A 23,684-nucleotide genomic window follows, 5' to 3' on the forward strand; every position below is an offset into this window, starting at 1 on the left:
GCCTAAGCCACAGATATTTGGGAAAGGCAGGATGTCCCCAGACTGGGAGATCAGTGATTCTTGTTCAGGAAACTATCCCTGGGACGAGGAAGGCCAGAGCAAGGGAATCAGGACAAGGACACATTGCAGTTCATCCCAAAGCTTTTCATTGCTTTCTAAATCTTCACTGACCAAAGCTTTGAGAACTGCCTCCCAGCTCCTTGTAAGAGTATTCTCCAGGTGATGCAAACATGTATCTGTGCTCCCTAATGAGCCAGCTACAATCTGCTATTTGCTTAGTTAGTTACACTCGTGTTTAAACTATTTCCAATACCCAGGTTCATCCAGACAGTGCTAAGCCAACTCAGACTACCAAATACCAGCTCGGGTCCTGATTTTCTTTCCACTGTCCTCTGCAAAACAGCGTTTGCATATTTCTCTTCCAAAGCACCAGCTACAACCTCCTCCTCAATCTGGACATAGGTTGTTAGAAAAATCTCAGCATCTTTCATAAACAGAGACCTCTGCTTTCCTTTTTCCCTCTAGATTTCTTTCATGAAATCCTAGAATGTTAGAGCCAGAAGGATCTTATCCAGGAATCCTGAAACTTTTTTGCATCATGAATCCTTTTGAAAATTAATAAAAACCTATGAATTTTTCCTTAGAATAATATTTTAAAATATTACAGGATTGTAAGGAAATCAATTATACCAAAACATAGTCGTTAAAATATTTTTAAAAGTTCAAGGACCCTCTGGATAAGAATCTCTGGCCTAGTCTCAACCCTTAATTTTATAGAGAAAGAAACTGAGACTCAAGAAAGGTCAAATATCTTTCCTATATTCATAGAAGTCATGAAGCTTTCCTGCCTAGGTAGCTAGAGTGGATAGAAAACCCAGAGTCAAGAAGATGAGTTCAAATTCAGCCTCAGATACTTATCATGTGACCCTGGGCAAGTCATTTAACCTAAATTTCTTGCTCTGTAAGAATGGGGTAATAACAGTACCTATCTTGCTATTATGAGAATCCAACAGAATAATATTTGCAAGGTGCCTGGCACACACATAGTAAGTAGGCACTTTATAAATGCATATTCCCTTCCTGACGTAGACTTTAGAAGATCCTGGACAATAGGAAAGTTTCTAGAAGATGGGAAAGAAAAAGAAAGCTAAAGAGAAGGGTAACAGTTTCAGAAAAATAATTCTACAACCCTATTCTCACTAGGGTGCTGAATACATCCTATAATCAAAATCTACTATCAAATTCCTTTAAGTGATCATAAATATAACCACATAGGACTTCCTCAGGTATCAGTCAGGTATAAATTCAAAACTAGAAGAGACTTTAGAAGCCAGCAAATCCAACTCTGTTATCCTGTTGATGAGGAAATTGAAGCACAAAAACTTGCCCAGGGTTGAGGGTGGGGGAAAAAGGAATGTGAATCTAGATCTTTCTGCCTCCAAATCCAGTCTTTTCTCTATTTCACCATTTTTTCTCTCTTGATTTGCCCATGCTGAAATGCTCCCTGTCTTTACTTCTAAATGTCCTGCTGGGCAGTCTTAGTACTTATCCACGGACACCTCTAATGCATGTTCACGCACAAACCAACTGTTCTCATCGACTACAGCTTGACAAGATCCTGTAGAGGACTCGGCTTGGAGATTATCTGCTTGCAAGCAGTGAATTTTCTCCATGTTTATACCCTCAAGGAGATGTTTTGTGGGTTTATTGACTAAATAAGGGTATTGATTTGTTAAGAGCTTTTCCACTTCCTTTCAATGGGAAATATTGTTATCTCTTTCCCCTTCTTCTCTGAACACTAGGCGAGAAGTTCTTTTAGCGACATCATAAATTTCCATCTTTGCTTTCCTGTGCTGTGTAAACAAGTGTTTGCCTGTCTATGGGGGTTAATTTGGTCATGTTAAATGCACTAAAGGTCCCTCTTGGGCTCCAAGCTTGCACATTGTAACTGAGAGGAAAATCACTTGCTTATATACGATGCACCTTCCCACTATCCCTGTTGCTAGCTACATCCCATTTCTAATGGCTGCATATAGAGTCACATACATTTTCACCTTGGACCTTGCACAGAGATCTTGCCTTCTGAAAATGCCATAGGCAATACTCTGGATGATCCTGGTCTGCTCAAAATATATGTCTACCTGCACACACACACACATACACACACACACACACACACACACACACATTCTGTGGCTTTCTCAGCAAATCCTTTTGTTTCTACAGATGAAAATAGATCTCTGTGCACAGAGGCTGTTAGACCATGGCAGAGGAGAAAAATGAATGAAAAGGCATTTATTAAATATTTACTATGAGTCAAACACTATGTTAAATACTAGGATTACAAATAGAAAAAGCCAAATAATTTTCAACCTCAAGAAGTTTACATTCTAATAGAGAAAGGAAATATGTATTTGGGAGTGGTAGCCAGGAAGGTGTTTTGATCAGAAAGACACAGGGATGGTCAGTGGCTGAGTAAATGATTGACAGCTCCTTTATAGGAATAGAAATATGGATATGATTATTTTCCTGATCATAAAATCATAGGAATTTGATATAGAAAGGATCTTTAGGGTCATGTTATTCCAACTTTCTCATTTTATAGTTAAAGAAACAGGTCCAGAAGGGAATGCTCAAGATCACATAGGTACAGAGTTCTATCCTTCTATTTACAGAAGCGTTCTATCCTCCCCTATACTCAAAGGTAACATTAAATGTTGAATATGAAGCCCCCCTAAGTTTAGATTTCCTTAAAGAGAGTAAGAAATTATCATTAGTCCCCTTGAAATAGCAATAATGGTCAAATCTCAAGGATGCCCATTACCTTAGAAGCTAAGAGATGCTCCAGGTTCCCACTGGATGAATGGATGGATGGATGGATGGATGGATGTTCCTAAAGAAATGTAGGGAGGAATCTTCCAATTTATTTTGTAGGACTCCTAGGAACAAGAGAAAAGAGAGAAAAATGTAACACCCAAACAAAATAACCTTTAAGGAAAAGAGGATTAATGAGGAAATAGGAGATTTGGATAGCCTTTGCAAACAAAATCTGGGTAAATTCTTAGGGATACACATACTAAGGACAGTTTCAAGGTACTTCCTTTCTTTCAAAAATGTATACAAATTAAATCAGATAGCACCTCCAGTCTGGGAAAAAAGATACCTCAGTGCCAATGAGAGCAGCCTATATGAAAGACAGTTAGCATTGGCCTTTCTGGAATCAATGATTTCTCTAATAAATAAATCTACCTCTATTTTACCCAATTATAAACAGGCCTCCAGTCACAGTTAAACAAATGTCCTTAAATCTTGCTTTCCCCTTAAGTTACAAGCTTTAGAAAAAGAAATAGTATTCCTTTAAAATAAGAAGTGATGTCTAATCCAATGCTGTGTACCCAGTGGATACATCAATAGTAGATATTGGTGATGATGACATTGGGCTTTCTTTTTTTTCTGTTTTGATGCTTCATAGAATTTCTACTTCCTGGCCCAGCAATATGGTATCCTGGGAGGAGAAGTGGGTTTGAAATTAGAAGATTTTAATCAGTTAGGTGGAGAAAATTCAGATAAGGGAGAAAGGGAGGAGCCAAGATGGCAGATTAGGGGCAACCATCCAGCTTAACTCTCCCAACATTCCCCTCCAAACAATTTTAAAGTAACACCTCAAATGAAATTTGTTGGCAGAGCCAACAAATGGTCAGGAGAAAACACTTTTCTGACCTAAGATAACTTGAGAGGTTGACAGAAGTCTATGACAACAGGGTGGAGGTCTCTTTGGAGCCCACATACACAGCTGTGGGAACAGTTCCCCCAGTAGCTGCATCAGTTTTGGGCACTCTCAGACAAGAGATAGTAAGGGGGAGTCAGGTAAATGGTCAGAAAGAAATTATAGTTGGCACTATTTGGCAACTCCATTGCCCAAACACAATTCTGGGTCATAGTTCCAGAATGAAGAGGGGGGCTGGCGCTGGAAATTAATCAAACAGTATCAAAAGCCCTGGTCACAGGTCCAAAAAGAAAGAAGAGTGAGAGAATTTGTGGCTACAAGGTTCCAGGGTTCTTCCTAGGTAAAGACCAGAGCATAGAACAGCACAGTAGTGACCATACCTCTCCTAGGATCATACTACTTTGGTAGCACCAAATAAGTCCCAGTTCTGAAAACAGCAACATGAAAAAGTATGAATCATGGGGCAGTGTCTCTCCACTCCCAGATGAATAGAACCTAATTTTAACATGAAATTTAGTCAAGAAATATGCAGGAAAATGAGTAAATAACAACAAAAAGAATTTGATCATAAAAGATTGCTATGATGGCTAAAAAGACCAAAATACAAACTGAGAAGACAACAATGTGAAAATTGCTACAAAAAAGCCTCAAGGGAAAAGGATAATATATATTCAAACCAAAAAAGAATTCCTGGATGTTAAAGAAGGAGATGCATGGAAAAAGAAAAATTGACTTTAAAAAAAAAGAGAATAATGCAAGAAAGTTATAAAAAAAAAAAAAGTGTGAGAGAGAGAGAGAAAATTAACAGTTTGGTGTGTGTGTATGAGAGAGAGAGAGAGAGAGAGAGAGAGAGAGAGAGAGAGAGAGAGTCAGAGACAAAGAGAGACAAAGAAAGAAGGAAAGAGGGAGAGAGATAAAGAGGTATAAAAAAAATACTGAAAAAAACAATTACAGTGGAGGGGGCCAAATGGTAAAGAGGCACAAACTCTACAGAAGAAAAGAACTCCATAAAATCAGAACTGGTCAAATGAAAAAAGAGGTACAAAAGTTCACAGAAGAAAATAATTCCTTAGAAATTATAATTGAGTAAGTGGAAGCCAATGACTCCCAAAGTCATCAAGAACAATAAAACAAAGTTACAAGAATGGAGAAAAATAAAAGAAAATGTGAAATATCTCATTGGAAAAACAACCTACTTAGATTCAGGAGAGATAATTTAAGAATTGTTGGATTATCTGAAAGCCATGATTTTTAAAAAGTCTAGACATAATATTTCAAGAAACTTTCAAGAAAAACTACCCTACTGTCCTAGAAACCAAATGTAAAATAAAAATAGAAAGAATCCACTGATCACCTCCTGAAACAAATCCCAAAATGAAAACTCCCAAGAATATTAAATCAAATTCCAGAGCTCCCATGTGAAAGAGAAAAATACTTCAAGCATCCAGAAAGAAACAATTAAAATATAGTGGAGCCACAGTCCCACAAGATTTATTGGTTTCTTCATTAAAGGAGTGAAGGGTTTGGAATATGATATTCCAGAAAACAAAGGAACTTGGATTTCAACCAAAAATAACCTAATCAGCAAAACTGAGTATAATCCTTTGGGAAGAAAAATGTATATTTAATGAAATAAAGGACTTTAAAGAATTCCTTTTTAAAAGACTAGAACTGAATAGAAAATTTGACATTCAAATAAGACTCAAGAGAAGTATAAAAAGGTAAATATGAAAGAATAATCATAAAAGACTTAATAAAGTTAAACTGCTTATATTCTTGTATGAAAAGGTGATATATTTTACTCCTGAGAACGTTATCATTATTAGATCAGTTAAAATAAGTTTATATAGACAAAACACATGAATGTGTCAAAAATGTTAGAATGAGCTCCAAAAAAATGAAGGGATGAGAAAGAGGGGTGAAATGGCAAAAGGTAGAAAAGAAAAGTAAAATGGGGAAATTTTTCTCAAATAAAAGAGGCATGCAAGGAAGAGCTTTTACATGAAGGGGGAAATGGAAAATTGGGTAGGCAATGCTTAAGCCTCATTTTCATCAGAATTTATTCAAAGAAAGAAATGTACACACATATGCATACATACCTACATACACACTCTCTCAGTTGTGTGTAGAATGTAACTTATTCAATAGGAACATGAGAAGAAGTAGAGGTTAGGGGAAGAAATAACAAAAGGGAGAAAGGATTAAAGAAAGCAGTAGTTAGAAACAAAATAGACTTTTAAAGAAGAAAAACAAAAAGAGGAAGAAACAAGAAAATAGGATGGAGAGAAATACATTAATTAGTAATAGTTATCATAATGGTGACTGTGAATGGAATGAACTCACTCATAAAATGGAAGCACATAACTGAATGAATTAGAAACTACAGTCCAACAATATTTTGTTTGCAAGATATGTACTTGAAACAGAAAGAGATGCAGAATTAAAATAAAAGTCTAGAGCAGAATCTAATATGTTTTAGCTGAAATAAAAAGTGCAGGGGGTAGCAGTCATGATGTCAGACAAAGCAGAAGCAAAATTAGGTCTAACTAAAAGGAATAATCAGAGAAATTACTGTTTTGCTTTTAAACTATTATGATAAAAGATACTCTAGACAATGAATAATACTAAAAAGATTTACAATAAGTTTCTATGATAAAGGCCTCCTTTCTCAAATATATATTGAATACAAAACAGAGTTCAATTTTCAAAAACAAGAGCCATTCCCCAGTTGATAAATGGTCAAATGATATAAACAGAAGTTTTCAGAAGAAATCAAAGTATCTTTAGTCATATGAAAAAATGTTCTAAATCACTGTTGATTGTTGTTGCTCAGCCATTTCAGTCTTGTCTGACTCTGTGACCTCATATGAAAAGATACTAGAGTGTGTTATTTCTGTGTCCAGCTCATTCTACAGATAAGGAACTGTGGCAAACAGGGTTAAATGACTTTCCAGAGATATCTAGCTAGTCAATGGATGAAAGCAGATTTGAACTCAGGAATATAACTTTAAATCTTACCATTAGGTTTAGCACTTTAGGCATTGTGGAACTTAACTGCCCTTCACTATTGATTAGAAAAATGCAAATTAAAAGAACTCTGAGGTACCACCTCATACTTATCAGAAATGACAAATGCTGGAGGGGATGAGGGGGGAATAGTTATACTAATGAACTGCTGGTGGAGTAATAAACCGCTCTAACTATTGTGGAAAACAATTGGGAAGTAAAAGCAAAGGTTTACAAGATTATGAATACTCTTCCACTCAACAATACAGCCACTAGGTCTGTATCACAAAGAAATCAAAGCAAAAAGAAAAAAGACCTATAAATACAAAAATATTTATAGCAGCTCTTTTTGAGGTAGCAAAGAAGTAGAAATCAAGAGGATATTCATCAACTGGGATATGGCTGAACAAGTTGTAGCATATGATTGTGATGGAATTCTATTTTACTATACAAATGATGAGGGAACTGGTTTCAGAAAAACAAAGGCAAGATATATATGAACTGATGAAAAATGAAGTGAGAAGAACTGGGAGAAAAACTGTGCTCATTGAACATAGTAGCAACAATGATGTAATGATGACCAACTGTGAAAGGCTTGACCACTCTCATCAATATAATGAATGATCTAAGATAGTTTCAAAGGACTCATGAGTTATCCATCTCCAGAGAGAGAACTGATAAACTCTGAGTGAAAACTGAAGTATAATTTTCTTACATTCTTTTTTTTTGCTTTTTTAAATACAGCTAATATGGAAATATGTTTTACATAATTCACATATATAATTGATATCATATTACTTGTCTTCTTAATGGCTGTGGGAAGGAGAGAGAGAATTTGGAACTCAAAAATTTAAATAGAGAAGAATGTTTAAATAAATAATAAATTAAAATGGAAAAAAAGAAAATTCAGATTAGGGCAATCAGTATGATGAAGGAGCTCAAATCATGTCAAGTAGGAGTCACAAAGAATGTTTAACATGGAGAAGAGAATAGACGATTCTAACAGGATAAATTAGATGTCTGCAAGCATTTGAAGGTCTATCTCTTGAAAAAGAGATTAAACTTACTTGGTTTGACCCCAAAGGAATGAACTAAGAAAGGGATAGAAATTGCAAACAGGCAAAATTTGGCTTGATACCAGGAAAACGTCCGAGTATTTAGAGCTGCCCAGGTAGAATGGGCTTCCTGGAAAGGTGGTAAGATTACAAATTTGTAAGCTATATTGTAATGGTGATGGATCTGTCACTTCCTAATAGATATTTCACCTTACTGTGCCTCAGTTACTGCATGTTTAAAATTGATATGTTAATCCTATCTAGTTCCAACTAATTTATGGCTAACATATGGCCTTTATAAGACTCAAATGAAAAAAAGAAATTTGAAAACACTTTTTTTGGAACTATGCTTAAAAACTTATCAAACTGTGCATACCCTTTGATCCAGCAGTGTTTCTACTGGGCTTATATCTCAAAGAGATCTTAAAGAAGGGAAAGGGACCTGTATGTGCAAAAATATTTATGGCAGCCCTTTTCATAGTGGCAAGAAACCGGAAACTGAATGGATGCCCATCAGTTGGAGAATGGCTGAATAAGTTATTGTATGTGAATGTTATGGAATATTATTGTTCTGTAAGAAATGACCAGCAAGATTATTTCAGAGAGGTCAGGAGAGACTTACATGAACTGATGCTGAGTGAAATGAGCAGAACCAGGAAATCATTATAAATGGCAACAAGAAGACTATACAATGATGAATTTTGATGGACGTGGCTCTCTTCAACATTGAGATGATTAAACCAGTTCCACTTGTGCAGTGATGAAGAGAGCCGTCTACACGCAGAGAGAGAACCATGGGAAGAGTGTGGAACACAACATAGCATTCTCTCTCTCTCTCTCTGTTGTTATTTGCTTGCATTTTGTTTTCTTTCTCAGTTTTTCTTTTCCTTCCTTCTTCATCTGATTTTTCTTGTGTAGCAAGATAATTGTATAAATATGTATATATATATATTGGATTTAACATGTATTTTAACATATTTAACATGTTTTGGATTACCTACCAGCTAGGGAAGGGGGTAGGGGGAAGGAGGGGAAAATTTGGAATGAAAGGTTTTGCAAGGGTCAGTGATGGAAAAATTACCCATGCATATGCTTTGTAAATAAATATATATATATATATATATATATATATATATATTTTAAATTTGTAAACACTTTTAAAACTTTACAATATTAGTTTGTTAGTTTGTTTGTGAAGAAATGAATAAATTAAAATCAAACAAAAGCATAAGCAAAATTAAAAGAGGTAAAAGAAGAATGTGTACTTTTTTCTCCTTTTCATTCTCTTTTCAAGAACTTAATAAGTAAGGCAGCTAGATGGCACAATGCCTAAAGTGTTAAACTTAGAGATAAGATTTAAAGTCACGTCTTGTTCAGGAAGATCTGAATTCAAATCCTCTCTTGGTCATTTAATAGTTAAGTGACCCTGAATAGATCACTTAGAATCTCTGTAGCTCAAATTCTTCATCTGTATAATGAGGATAATAATAGCCCCTACTTCTCAGGATTGTTATGTGGATCAAATCACATAGAAAATGGAAGTGCTTTACAAACATTGAATGCACACACACACACACACACACACAGAGGCTATTATTAATGTAGTATTATAGTTGATGGGGAAGTTCAAAGACCATCTAATGATCTTGGGATTCATAAACTTGTTATTTTAAAATACATATATACATACACATGTACATATATACACATATATAATATATACATATACATATATACATACATACTATATATATATACATACATACATATATATTATAACTGTTTCAATAGCATTTGCTTCCTTTGTAATCTTACATACTTTATTTTATGCACTTAAAAACATTATTCTGTGAAAGGGTTCATGGGCTTCAACAGAGGGGTTATCTTACATACACACACACACACACACACACACACACACAATATTAAGAATCTCTAGTTTAATTCTACCCACTCATTTAATAGATGAGGAAGAAAAAACTCACATAGGGAAAGTGACTTGTCTGAGATCATACACTTAATGTACATTCTTGAGGTTCAGACTTGAAGTCTATCAAGCTTTGATTCATTATTTCATTCCTGTAGTGACTGACCAAATCTGACATAGGAAAGTTAGATAGATAGATAGACAGACAGACAGACAGATAGATAGATGTCATATACACATATCATAATCTTATTCAATAAAAGAAATTGGTAAATATGTATGAACTAGCCTAATTCACCAGAGCAAGTGAGATGGAGCTAGAATTAGAGATGGAGATAAAGATAAAGATGGAATAAAGATGTGACCTAGTCTCATTTGCCAGAGGAAATTTCTTCAAATGTATGGGTATAGATTTATTTATATACATACAGAGATGTATTTGTATATAGATTGTGTACATGTGTATAATCCAGGTTACAGATGATTTTATTGTCTATCAAACAGATCAACTAAATTTGTCTAGGCTTGTCACCAAAAAGTTGATTTTTTTCTAGCTATAGCAATTCATAGGATTATTTAGAGTTGGAAGGGCCCTTAGAAATAATCTATTTAAATCCTTTATTTCATAGATGAAAAACCAAAATACAAAAAGTTAAGCAACTTGTCCAAAGTCACATGGAGCAGGAGTGGTAATCTATGTTATAAAACAAAGCAAAAGGATCAGCTTGATGATGCAATGAATAGGGCATCTGCCCTGAAGTCAAGAGAACCACCTTCAGACACTTAACACTTATTAGCTGTGTGACTCTGTACCTATATTAATAACAAATTTTAAAAAATAAAACAAAGCAAAAAAGTCACAATTTCAAGAAAGAAATAAGGAAACTTTAGAGTGTTTTAAAGAATTGGTAATAATATGAAACATATGTGCACTACATTGGCAAAGTATCTAAATTCATAAAGAAAAACTGACTTGCAAAAAAAATAACCCACAATAATTGTACTCTTTAATGTTCCTCTAGAAGACATGAAAAAGTCTAATAGAAAGCTAAACTAAAAGGAAAATTAGAAATTGAAAGTCTTATGGTGTCTTCTGAATAGAGATATTAAAGAATATACATATATCCCAGAACCATATGATACCTTAATATATATATATATATATATATATATATATATATGATCATTTTGTTAGGGCACATAGAAATCATAAATAAATTTTAAAATCAGTAACACTAAAAATATCCTTCAAAAAATCAACATAATTAAATGGCCATTAATACAGCAAGGACAAGCAAAAAATATCAAATTAAATGGACGCTAAATGTTTTTATTAAAGCATCCTAATTAATGAGTATATAAAAAAGAAAGATACAAATAATAACACTATAAAAAAGAATGATGTTGAGACAATACTCAGAATTTTTGAGATACAGCTAAAACAATCTTCAGAAGAAAAATTATGTCTTATAACATACATTAACAAAATTTTAAAAAGGATTAATAAACTTAATTTTAAAAAAATAATTGTTTGTGGATAGATCCATCTTTCCATAGTAGAGAAGCACAAAATAAGAAATCCTGAAAATTCAAAATAAATAATTTTAAAATTAGAAAACCAAAATCTCACAGCAATAAGTAGTTGAACCAGTACTTGAACCAGAATCTGCCTTCAAATCAATCAATCAGTATTTTTTGTTGTTGTTGTTAAGGCAATCAGGGTTCAATGACTTGCCCAGCATCACACACAGCTAATAAATGTCAAGTGTCTGAAACCAGATTTCAATTCTGGTCCTCCTGACTCCAGGCAGGTGCTCTATCTACTGTACCATCTAGCTGCCCCTTAATCAATAAATCATTTTAAAACATCAACTCTGCGCCAAGCACTGTGTTAATCTAGTATTCTTTCTACTACACCAGAGAAGCATATGATAGCATGAGTAGAGTGTTCAACTTAAGTATTAGAAAGACTTGTTTAAAGCCCATCTCTGATATATCACCTATTAGACCAAGAGCAAGTTGTTTACAAGAAAGCTCTGTAAAATGGGGATAATAATAAAGTCATAACTATGTGGTACATGGCCCCAAAGTGGTCCTGAGCCTCAAATGAGCTAATGAATCTAAAACTCTTTGCAAGCTTAAAAACACAGTATAAAAATTAGTTATTTTTGCTATTAGTACTATCAACAGCAGTGGTAATGGTAGTGGTGGTAGTAGCAACAGTAGCAGCAGAAATTGTAATACTAGTAGTAGATACTGCTTTCCTAAAACAGTCAACTGTGGCAATTACGATTTGTTTAAGTAGAAAGAGCACCCACACTGATGAAATAATAAATAACTAAAATACCAAATTGGGCATATATGTATCTCTAAGAAAGACTAGAAGAAGAGACTTTGTTGTACCATGTTCATTCAACAAATATTCACTCTCCACCTCCTATGCCTAATAATTATACAAGAAAAGATACAGTGTTTGCCTTCATATGGAACCTAAAATATGGCACCTTGAACATTCCTTTTGAAAATCTCATAAGTCAAGAAAGTCCACAGTAAGAATTAAAAGCATTATGATGATTTAAAAAGAGAGAGTGATGCTATTTAAGTTATTCTATTATGCTACAATTATATACCCTTCTGTGTTCACCACTATATTATGATAACTTCAATAGTCAAATGATAGTCAGTAATTCTTATATACCATAAAGTAGCACAGGGACTACATGACATGGGATGTGATGGCAAGAGACTAAGTAAATAAATAGGGTAGTTGTAAATACTCAATAAAAAATGGATAGGCTGTATTATGATGTTTATGTTTCATTATTATATAGATCTCCATTTGGCAGTCTTTGAAAAGTGATGAGCCAAGATTCCCAACCCCTTTCCTTCTGGTATGCCAGAAGTAGGGGGAAATGGAACATGCATCAGGGAATAGGGGAGGGGGAGAAAAATCCACTGGCCACTGACCCATTGGCAGGGTAGGCAGGAGCAGCTCTTACAAGCAGCGGGAAGGGAAGGGGGCAGGGGGCAGCAAGTAGCCCACGTGCCAATGAAAATCAGTCCTTGTGACATCTTTGGCACCTGAAACATGCCTACCACCTCAGTAGGAATTCTCTTGGTTCTGTCTGTGTACTCACATGGATGAGTCCACAGGAAATAGCCATTCCCAATGTGGGTCCACAAACTTGTGCTATGAGAAGCAGGTCAGAGGCAAAACTTCGGGGGCCATTGCAGGAAAGTCGTGAAGTTGTCACTTGCACAGGTAAACCTGGATGGGGAAAATGGACAATTTGAAATGGTCAGTCTGGACTCCAAAGCAGGTCAGCTGTACCAAACTATGCCATCTATTTCAGAGGGGCCCCATGAGTGTTTGTGGGTAGATCTACCTGTGCAAAAAGATAAGGCTAGAATTCATATTCTACAGAACATGTAGGTATGTTCATGTTCTACAGAACAAAGAGCCCAAATTATCAAAGGGCAATTTGAATTAAGGACTTCTATTATCACAGAACTAGAAGGGACCCTAAGATTTCCATGTCTATACTTATTAATTGGGTAATCTTGGGCAAGCAATTTAATCTTTCTAAATCTCAGTTTCCTCATCTGTAAAATGGGTATTATCATACTTGCATTACTTTCCTCATTTTACTGAGAAGCTCAAGAGAGATGTTATATATATATATAAAGAGTTTTATTGTTTTTCAATCATTTGGAGGATTGTGATCTTTTGTTGTTGAGTCATTTCAATGATATCTCATTCTTCATGACCCCATTTGGGGTTTTCTTGGCAAAGATACTGGAGTGGTTTGCCATTTCTTTCTCCAGCCTACTTTACATATGAGAAAACTATAGCAAATAGGATTAAGTGACTTGCCCAGGGTCACACAGCTAGTGCGTTCCTGAAGGCAGATTTGAATTAAGGAAGATGAGTCTTCCTGACTCCAGTCCCTGAACTCCATCAACTGTGCCACCTCTATAAATAATAATTCATTTATATAGTACTTTAAGATTGAGAAAGCACTTAACAAATGTTACCTCTTTTAATCTTCACATCTAACAGGGGTTTTTTATTATTTCCATTTTAAAGATGAGGAAACTAATTCTCTGATAAAGCTTCATTTCTTTTTTTTTATTTTCAAAATATATGCATAGATAGTTTTCAATATTCACCCTTGCAAAACTTTGTTTCAAATCTTTTTCTCCCTCTCTTCCCCTTACCCCTCCCCTTGACAGTAAATAATTCAATATATATTAAACAAGAGCAATTCTTCTATACATATTTCCACAATTATCATGCTGCACAAGAAAAATAAGATCAAAAAGGAAAAATGAAAAAGAAAACAAAATGCAATCAAACAACAGCAACAAAAATGAAAATACTATGTTGTGACACACACTTAGTCCCCTCTGGGCTCTCTGGGTACAGAGGGCTCTCTTTATCACAAGACCATTGTAAATGAAGGCCTCATTTCTCAAACACAGAGGAAAATGAGTCAAATGTAATAAAAAAAAATAAGAACCATGCCTCAATTGATAAATGATAAAAAGATATGATATGTGCCCAAAGGGTTATAAATTCACACATATTCTTTGACCTAACAACACCACTACTTGGCATAAATACCAAAAGAGATTTGGAAAAAAAAGAAAAAGAAAAATGACATATATGTACAAAAAAAAATATTCACAGCAGCTCTCTGGGTAAAAAACATTGGAAATTGAGGGGATGCCCATCAATTGGGGGCTCAATAAACTGTGGTATTTATTTATGATGAAGTATTATTGTTTTATGGGAAATGATGAGCAGGATGCTCTCAGGAAGGGGAAAAAAACCTAGAAAGGACTTCAAGAACTCAAGCAAAGTAAAACGTACTGCATACAAAGCAATAGCAATCTTCTGGAATGACCAGCTATGAATGACTTTCAGTAGTATAATCATCCATGACTGATTGTGCCTGAATACAGACTGAAGTTTTCTCTCTCTCTCTTTCTCTCTCTCTTTTTTCTCTCTCTCTCTCTCTCTCTCTTTTCTCTCTCTCTCTCTCTCTTTCTCTCTCTCTCTCTCTCTCTTTCTCTCTCTCTCTCTCGTATTTTTTATTTTCATTAGGGTGAGAGATTTTTTTTTTCACAACTTGACTTTTAGAGAAATGTTTTGCAGAACTCCACAAGTGGTTTCTTAACTGTAGGTGGGGATAAGGGAAAGAACCTAAACCCCAAAAATTTTAGAAACAAATGTAAAATTTTTGTTTTGTTTTGAATGTTAATGAGGGGAAAATATTAGAAAAATAAAACAAAAGAAATGTGTTTTTTTTAATTAATGTACATGTATAACCAAAAAAAAAAGAAAATAATAATTTTTTTTAAAGGTGAGGGAAATTGAGGCACAAAGAGGGCAAATGATTTGTCTAGGATCATAGCTAGTGTCTGAAACAGGATTTGAACTTAGGTCCTTACCATTAGTTATTATTACAGAACATTTAGCTTGACTCCATATTTTAGGTAAAGTTCCTAAGAACTAGACATATAAAGTGTTTTACAGGAAGGGAGCAGGAGGTTGCATCTTCCTTCTTTTAAGAATGATTCAAAATCCTTTCTGAAGAAAGGCACACTTCTTGCCTGTTGAGAAAAAAATCCCCTTTCCTTACTTTCCTAAATCATGTCTCCAATGGCAATGGTGCCTGGAGCAGCTTCCTCCTTGATGCCTTCCTTTCCATTTAAAGCATATTGTGGCTCTCAGAGCATGCTATCTCCAAGCTAGAAATGAGCACATTAAGACCCTGAATTTCTAAAACATCTTTCTTCCTGAGAGCTCCAAGCACTTGCCCGGCTATCATCAAAATTGTCCTGTGGCCTTGTCCTCTAAAGAATAACAGCTGACATTTATATAACATTTAGAGTTTACAAAGCACTTCCTTTAACATATTATTTGATTCCACTGACAACCCTGTAAGGTGATACCATAGGCACTTTAATCCTTATTTTCAAATGAGTAAACTGAAGTTTGTAGGGGATATCAGCTAACTTGCCTGTGATAAGCAAATACATATAAGACTCAAACCCAGATCTACTCTCCAATTTTCTGTGTCATAGTCACTTCATCTGCAAAATACACATAATTTCAGAGAAGCTTTGAATGCAGTTAGTTATATGAAAGAACTTTGGAAAACATCATATCTGTGATGGAATACTAGTGTGTTATAAAATGAGCCATTTGATTTTAGAAAAACATTAAGATTTGCATGAAATAATGAAGAGTAAAATGAGCAGAACCAAGAGAGCATTGTACACAGTAACAGCAATATTGTTCTTTAAACAACTAAGTTATTTTGAGTATTTTATATATTCAAATCAACTACAAAGGACTGATAAAGATACCATCTATCTCCAGAGAAGGAACTGATAAACAGAAGTATATATATAGCATGATTTTACGTGTATGTACATATTTGTATCTATTAGTAGCCTTCTCTAGGATAGGCTGGGGAGGGAAGGAGAAAAAAATAAAAAGCACAGAAGAGAACTAAAGAAAACTTAGAATTAAGCACAGAGAAGCAGGGGAGCTTTGAAAATGATTGTATTATTTACTAAATAATTTAAAGAAAAAAGTAAACAGCGTAAAATAGAAATTCATGGTTTTATATTGCATCCTCTTTTTATGTTGTGCTATATATGTAGAAATGTTCTGTTTTGTCTTTTCATATTTAGCTTCAAAATGAATAAAAAATTTAAAAGAAAATGAATTTTATGATGAGCAAACTGATTTCAGAAAAATCTGAACTTACATGAACTGATGCTAAATGAAGTGAGCAGAACCAAGGGAACATTGTACATGGTAATAGCAAAATTATGTGATGATCAACTGTAATAAATTTAGCTCTTCTCAGCAATACAGTGATCTAATATAATTCCAATAGACTTGGGATGGAAAATATCATCTGCATCCAGAGAGAGATATACAGAAACTTAATGCAGATCAAAGCTACTTTTCTCACCCCTTCTTTTTTGTCTGTTTACTTTCTCTTTCTCATGATTTTTCCCTTTTGTTCTGATTTTTTCTTTCACAACATGATAAATATGGAAATATGTTTAAAATGATTGTACCTATATAATCTACATCAGATTGCCTGCTGTCTTAGAAAAAGGACAGGGAAGAGTGGGAGAGAAAAAAAATTTGGAACTCAAAATCTCACAAAGATGAATGTTGTAAACTATCTTCACATGTAATTGAAAAAACAAAATACCATAAAAAAAAGAAAATGAATTTAAAAAAAGAAAAGCACAATGTGTTATACAGTTTCAAGGTAGCATTAGTAGGGTTGAATGAACTTGCCATGAGATAGGGGCTTGAGAGTGGGGATTTCTTCCTTACATCATAAAGACCCCTCCAGAACTAATAATCTATTTTTTTAAACTTATTCAGCACTATGTAAGGATTAGATATAGACTGATTGGAGAAACTGAAGTACAGCCATTAAACAACTCTGTATTGTAGTAAGATAGTAAGCTAGGACTTACTATCCAGGGTGTGAATTCTAACCTGAACCTATAGGCTGGGGCATCTTGATGGGGTAGTGAATAGAGCACTGGAGCTTGGAATCAGGAAGACTCATCTTCCTGATGTCCTCAGACACTTACTAGCTGTGTAACTCTGGACAAGTCACTTCACCCTGTTTGCCTCAGTTTCCTCAAGTATAAAATGGGCTGAGGAAGATAATGGAAAATCACTACAGTATTTTTCCCAAAAAAGCCTCAAATAGGATCATGAAAAATGAGACAACTGAAAAAAAGACTAACAAACAAACAACAACCCTAAAGGGATGTGCTGAAGCCAGCTGATTGTTTGAATTTGAACAGCTGATTGTTAAATTGTCAATTTAAATTTAAATTTACTTCAGAAATTATTAGTGGCTGCAAATCTAGGCTTGATTTATTGGTGTTTTTATTTTTGACTACTAGACTAGAAAGAATTAAGAATTCATGTTAAACTTTAAAATATACATGTTTTTCTCTCCTTTTCAGAGCACTGGTTGTTAAACATTTACTGGCACAACTCTGTATTCCTCTATAAACATTGCTTGGGTTTAGCAGGAATACAATAGAAGTCTCAGAGAATGAAGTCATCACCAGATTTGAGACCTGCTGCCTGGAGGCTAATAATAAAAATTTAAAAAAAAAAACTTTTTAAATAGTAAAATAGTAATAATTGGCACTAATAGGGTATTTTAAGGTTTGAAAAATGCTTTATATCCTTTATCTCATTTGAAACTCACTACCAGTCCTAAACGAGAAAAAAAACACCACTAATTTCTTTTGACCTAGACTGTATCCCAATTCTATTCTGTCTGGGCAACACCATAGATTTTAAACAGAATGTCTAGTCCAGTAGCATTCATTGGGCTTGTCCCAGTCTCCACCATGTGTGATCTCAGGTCTGAATTTGATGAGCCAGACTTGAGCTCCACCTAGGAACACAGAAATTCAATTCCAAAATCCCCTCAGGGGATAAGGCTAAGGGCCAGGGCCAAGCAATCTGGCATCATGAGTCTCAGCAGGTTGAAAGGAGGCAGGATTGGACAGGTTTCTCTCCAGTCCAATCTAGGAGACTCCAGGGTCCATTTCGGGGAGTGTGGAATTAGTAGCAATAATTGCCAATATGACAGCCTTGGGCCCAGATCACATTCCACCATGGGTACCAGTACTCTGGGCTATAGACCAGAACTGATGCCCATCAAAGGAGGAACCTCTCTCCTTCCTGACCCTTCCTGACCTTGCCTCCAAGCATTTTGGTCTCATTCCACAAGAATGGCTTCCAGAGAGATTATCAACGTCCAGTCTGCTCAGGTTTGAGGAACTGGACTGAGAGGAGAAACAGAACCTTGAAGGCAAGATCGGAGATGGGGAAAGGAGCGATGGTTGGCACTCTCAATATATGGCCCATCACCAAGCTCTGACACCCCTCTCCCCCCCCACACACATATCTGCCAAGCCACACCTGCCAACACGAGATCAGCTGTATTCTGAGTTTCCCAAGGATTCCATCGTAATTTTTTGAGCAAACAACAAATTATAGGAACACATAGTTAAATTTGGAAGCTACCTTTCATAAACAGAGGTCATCTTAATTTAATCCTCTTAGTTCACAAAATAGAAGAGTAAAGACCAAGAAGAAAGCTAAGTGGTACAGTACATAGAACAATGAACTTGGCATCTAGAAGTCCTGAGATCAAATCTTGCTTCTACTCTTACCAGCTATGAGACTCTGAGAGAGTTAATCTCTTAGCCTCAGTTTCTTCATCTGTAAAATGGAGATTTAATAGCACTTCATTTGCAATATTTGAGTCTTGAGGTTGGACTTTTTTTTTTCCTTAAAAATCAAACGAGCTCACATATCCAAATAGTTTTGTGACCTTAAAGCTTATTCTTTAAATGCTAGCTAGCTATAAAGTGACTTAGTGGAGGTTACACAGGAAGCCCTGACAGTGTTTGGCCTTTTTTAATTTTTCACAACCTGGTCCCTTTCTAGTCTTATTACATATCACTACCCTGCATAGACTTTATAGTCCAGACAAACTGGTGGTCTTGCTGTTCCTCAGATATGAGATTTAATATCCTGTCTCAGAGCCTCTGCACTGGCTGTTGCTTGTGCCTGGAAGGCACACCCTCCTCACCTTTGCCCCTGGCATCCTTGATTTCCTTTAAGACTCAGATATATAAATATCACCTTCTCCATGGGGCCTTCCCTGGTCCCCTCACCCTAACCCTCACCACCATCCCTTCAAAATAATCCTGTCTCTGTCTGTATGTGTTTGACATAAACATAGGTTATCTCCCTCCAACAAAATGTAAACCTCTAGAGGGCAGAGGGAGCTAGGTGGCAATATGATATACAGAGCATTGGATTTAGAATCAAACTCACCACTCACAAGCAATATGATCCTGGGCAAGTTACTTAACTCTGCCTCAGTTTTCTCATCTGTAAAATGAGCTGGGGAAGGAAAGAGTATAAACCATTCTGGTATCTCTGCCAGGAAAACTCCAAATAGGGTCATGAAAAGTCAGACATGACTGGAAAATGACTGAACAACAAGAGGGTAGGATTATTTCACATTGTTTTATCCCCTGCTCCTAGCCTATTACCTGTCACAAAGTAAGAATTTAAGAAATTCTTAATGAAGCTACCCACCTCTCATCTGATAAGAGATTATCCAAGATTAGAATACATTCTCTCCTCACTTACTTTATAGACTCTATAGCTTCCTTCAAAACATAATTCAAAACAGCATCCTCTTAAAATTCTTTCATGACTATTTTGTTTTTTGCCTTTGTCTCTCCAGAATATGCAATAAATAAAAATTAAATGCTTGTGGACTGGGTAAATCACCTAGCTAATAATAATAATAATATAGTATTTTCTATGTTTCAGAAATTTTGCTAAGCATTTTACAAATGTTTTCTGTCTGATCCTCACAACAACCATAGGAGTCATGTGCTATTATTACCCCTTTTTAAAATTGAGGCAATTGAAGCAAAGGCCATTTTATCTCATTTGATCTTCACAACTACTCCAGGAGTAAGTGCTATAATAGTTCCCATTTTACAGATAAGGAAACAGGTAAACAAGAATTAAGTGACTTATTCAGGGTCACACAACTAGGAAGTGTCTGAGGTCAGATTTGAATTTTAAAAGATGAGAAGTCCCGACCCCAGACCCATCACTCTATCCACTGAGTCAACCTTGTTGGCCCCAGAACATCCTTTTGTGACTAGAGGAATTCTGGGAAGCCCTCTCTACTCCTCAAGATATCTCCTTACAAGTCTGTCACAAAGTCTAAAAATTCCACCATTAGAGAGCCATTACTATAGATCTCTTCATATTTTTCTTTTGAAATGCAAATATCCCTTCCAGAAGGAATAGCTCTAAGAAGGAATTAGTTGACAAGATTGATAGGTCGCTGAATATCATGAGAGCCAAAGCTCCCTCCTCCAGAGATTTCCTGGAAGGAAGGTGGAAGGTTCACAAACTTCAATTTTGCTTATTTGTGGTGTTTCATTTTCTACAAGTTCATCCTCTCTGGGCAGTTCCTCATCTTCCAAGTTCAAGAGCTACAATGCTTTGAGGCTTATGCATAATATTCCCCTCTCCAAACCCCATCCCACTATGCTAGCCTCCCATGCTTAATGGCAAGCACCAATGCTCTGCAGATCAGGGCTTTCAGGGACTTTGCCAAAAAAACAGATGAGGCTACTGACCACCAAGAATTCCAGCCTAAGAGCCCTGAAGGCTCCTCCCAGCAATCTGAAATCTGGACTCTCATATCCAAGAACACATATTGAGTCACTAAAAAAAAGTGATTAATAGGATTGTGATAAAAACACAAATAATTGTAATTAAAAGCTAGTGTGATCAAGAGCATAAAGATAAGCAGAAAGACAAATTAGCTATCTAAAAGGTGAGGAGACTTTATCCGGTGTCACACAACTAGTTAATGGAGAAACTGGAAGCAGAGCTCAGTCCTCCTAACTAGCCCAGAGCTTTTTGCATTACCCACTTTGGACCATATGCCAATCAAGAGAGGTCCAGACAAGCTAAAATCCCTCGAGCAACAAGAAACATAGTCATTCCCTTCAAGATATAAAGCATGAATGGCTAGCTTTCTACCATCTCCCGTTATCATGATTCCATCATATGGGCATATCATCAGTTTGTCCTGAGACTATCCTTAGGATATTACAGAATCTTCAAGATGGAAGGAAATTTTGTGATAATCTAATCCAGTCCATTAATTTTACAGATTAAAGAAACTGAGTTGAGAGAGGTGAATTAATCCCCCATTCAGCTGATTAATAATCCAGCCCTTTTGATTTTCTCAGACAAGACTCCATTCCAACATACCACACAGTCTCCCATTTGCTATTTTGATACTCCTATCCTTGGTTTTATCATTCATTATTGTCACATGCAGCATCACATAGTTATCACATCATACCCTAACATTGGTCTATGTGCTATATGTGGCTTTCCTATTCCCCACTAGAGTACAACATGGTGGTAGGTCACTCTAATTCATTTTATATCATCTTATTGTCACTCTGAACCTCAATTTCTTCATCAGTACAATTAAGGGATTAAAATTTAAATAAAGCATGTATTAAACACATATACAAAGCACAGTGCTAAATTTTAAGGGTACAAATAGAAAATCAAGACAGTCCCTAATTTCCTGTCTCATTTTAATGGAAGACTCATTTTAATGGGAGAGATAACATTTGTGGTCGGTTTCAACTAAAAGTCATATGGAAAGATTCTATGACCTTAAGGGACAGTAGGATAGAAAAGTCAATGCTCCTTTTAAATATCATTTCCACTAATAAAATCCTATCCATTTCTGATGTCACACACTTGGTTATGATGACAGAACCAAGAACTTTTGGGGAAAAAATCCTTTTCATTTGGGTCTTCAGAGGCTATGGCTAAGCACCTGCAGGAGTAATTGCCAGGCTGACTTTCCACAGGGGTTTCCCATCTGTTACATGTGGAATGGTTCCACATCTTGGGTTCCCAGGATGATGACTGAGGATACGGGGCTGGAAACATTGCTATTCCTAGGGTTTAGATTCAAAGTCCTGGGTTAGTTCTCTCAGGTTCATACAGGAGATGGCAGTCAAGGTGATAGTTTGACTTGCCTGGAACATTTTGCCTACCATTTCTCCTTCAGGGTACCTTACTGTATCAGCTAGGCTGTCTTCCCTACCTGGGTTGGGAGTTAGTTGGAAATTAGTGGGGATGGCTATCCCCTTCTCCATACAAATTTCTTTCCTGGATGACGGCTATAAGGGTTAGCCTAGAAGCAGATAAGATGGTGATGGTGGGGGGATATCACCATTCCCAAGGTTCCTTATAAGACTTCTAAGATTTCTTCCAGTTTTATGAACTTATAAATATGTCAAATATCACTCAGTATTCTGTGATGTCATGCCTTTCATGAAAATGTTCTGCATAACTTCACATGTGTTGGGAAGAAAGAGAATCTGGAACTCAAAGTTTTAAAAACAAAAGTCAGTATTCTGTGATCTTTTTTTTTTTTTTTAATAGCCTTTTATTTACAGGATATATACATGGGTAACTTTACAGCATTAACAATTGCCAAACCTCTTATTCCAATTTTTCACCTCTTACCCCCCCACCCCCTCCCCTAGATGGCAGGATGACCAGTAGATGTTAAATATATTAAAATATAACTTAGATACACAATAAGTATACATGACCAAAACATTATTTTGCTGTACAAAAAGAATCAGACTCTGAATTATTGTACAATTAGCTTGTGAAGGAAATCAAAAATGCATGTGTGCATAAATATAGGGATTGGGAATTTAATGTAATGGTTTTTAGTCATCTCCCAGAGTTATTTTTCTGGGCATAGCTAGTTCAGTTCATTACTGCTCCATTAGAAATGATTTGGTTGATCTCGTTGCTGAGGATGGCCTGATCCATCAGAACTGGTCATCATCTAGTATTGTTGTTGAAGTATTCTGTGATTTTAATGAGAATCCTATCATCACATTATCATCTGAATTTTAGAAGAACCCAGTATGATATCAGGGCTCCTAGGTGACAAAGTGGGTAGAGCAAAGGGCCTGGAGCCAAAAAGGCCTGAGTTCAAATGTGAGCTCAGGTACTTATTGGCTAGCTATGTGGTCCTGAGCAAGTCATTCAATTAGTCTGTCTGTTTCTTCCTCTGGAAAATGATCTAGAGAAATAAAAGGCAAAATATTTCAGTATCTGTGCCAAGAAAACCCCAAATGGGATCACAAAGAGTCAGATATGACTGCAAATGACTCAACAGCAACACAACAGGAGAGCAGAAATATTTCCTAAGCAACATAGCTATTGACCCAACAGTCTTAATTGCACCAACTCCCATTCTCTTTCCTGGGTCAATAATCTCTCTGGTTATATAGGAGCAAT

At 35.7% G+C, this 23,684-nt stretch overlaps 1 long non-coding RNA gene across 1 annotated transcript in view; it reads right to left on the reverse strand.

Moving 5' to 3' along the window:
• LOC116419721 overlaps nt 1–23,684 on the reverse strand; it is a 99,463-nt gene that overhangs the window by 28,320 nt on the left and 47,459 nt on the right. Inside the window, exons 5-6 of the long non-coding RNA XR_004230005.1 lie at nt 12,853–12,983; nt 2,825–2,939 (exon numbers count right to left, since the gene is read on the reverse strand). This is a non-coding gene — a long non-coding RNA (uncharacterized LOC116419721). The remainder of the gene's footprint in view (nt 1–2,824; nt 2,940–12,852; nt 12,984–23,684) is intronic.

Source organism: Sarcophilus harrisii, chromosome 1, assembly GCF_902635505.1.
Source record: "Sarcophilus harrisii chromosome 1, mSarHar1.11, whole genome shotgun sequence".
Taxonomy (NCBI): Eukaryota; Metazoa; Chordata; class Mammalia; order Dasyuromorphia; family Dasyuridae; genus Sarcophilus; species Sarcophilus harrisii.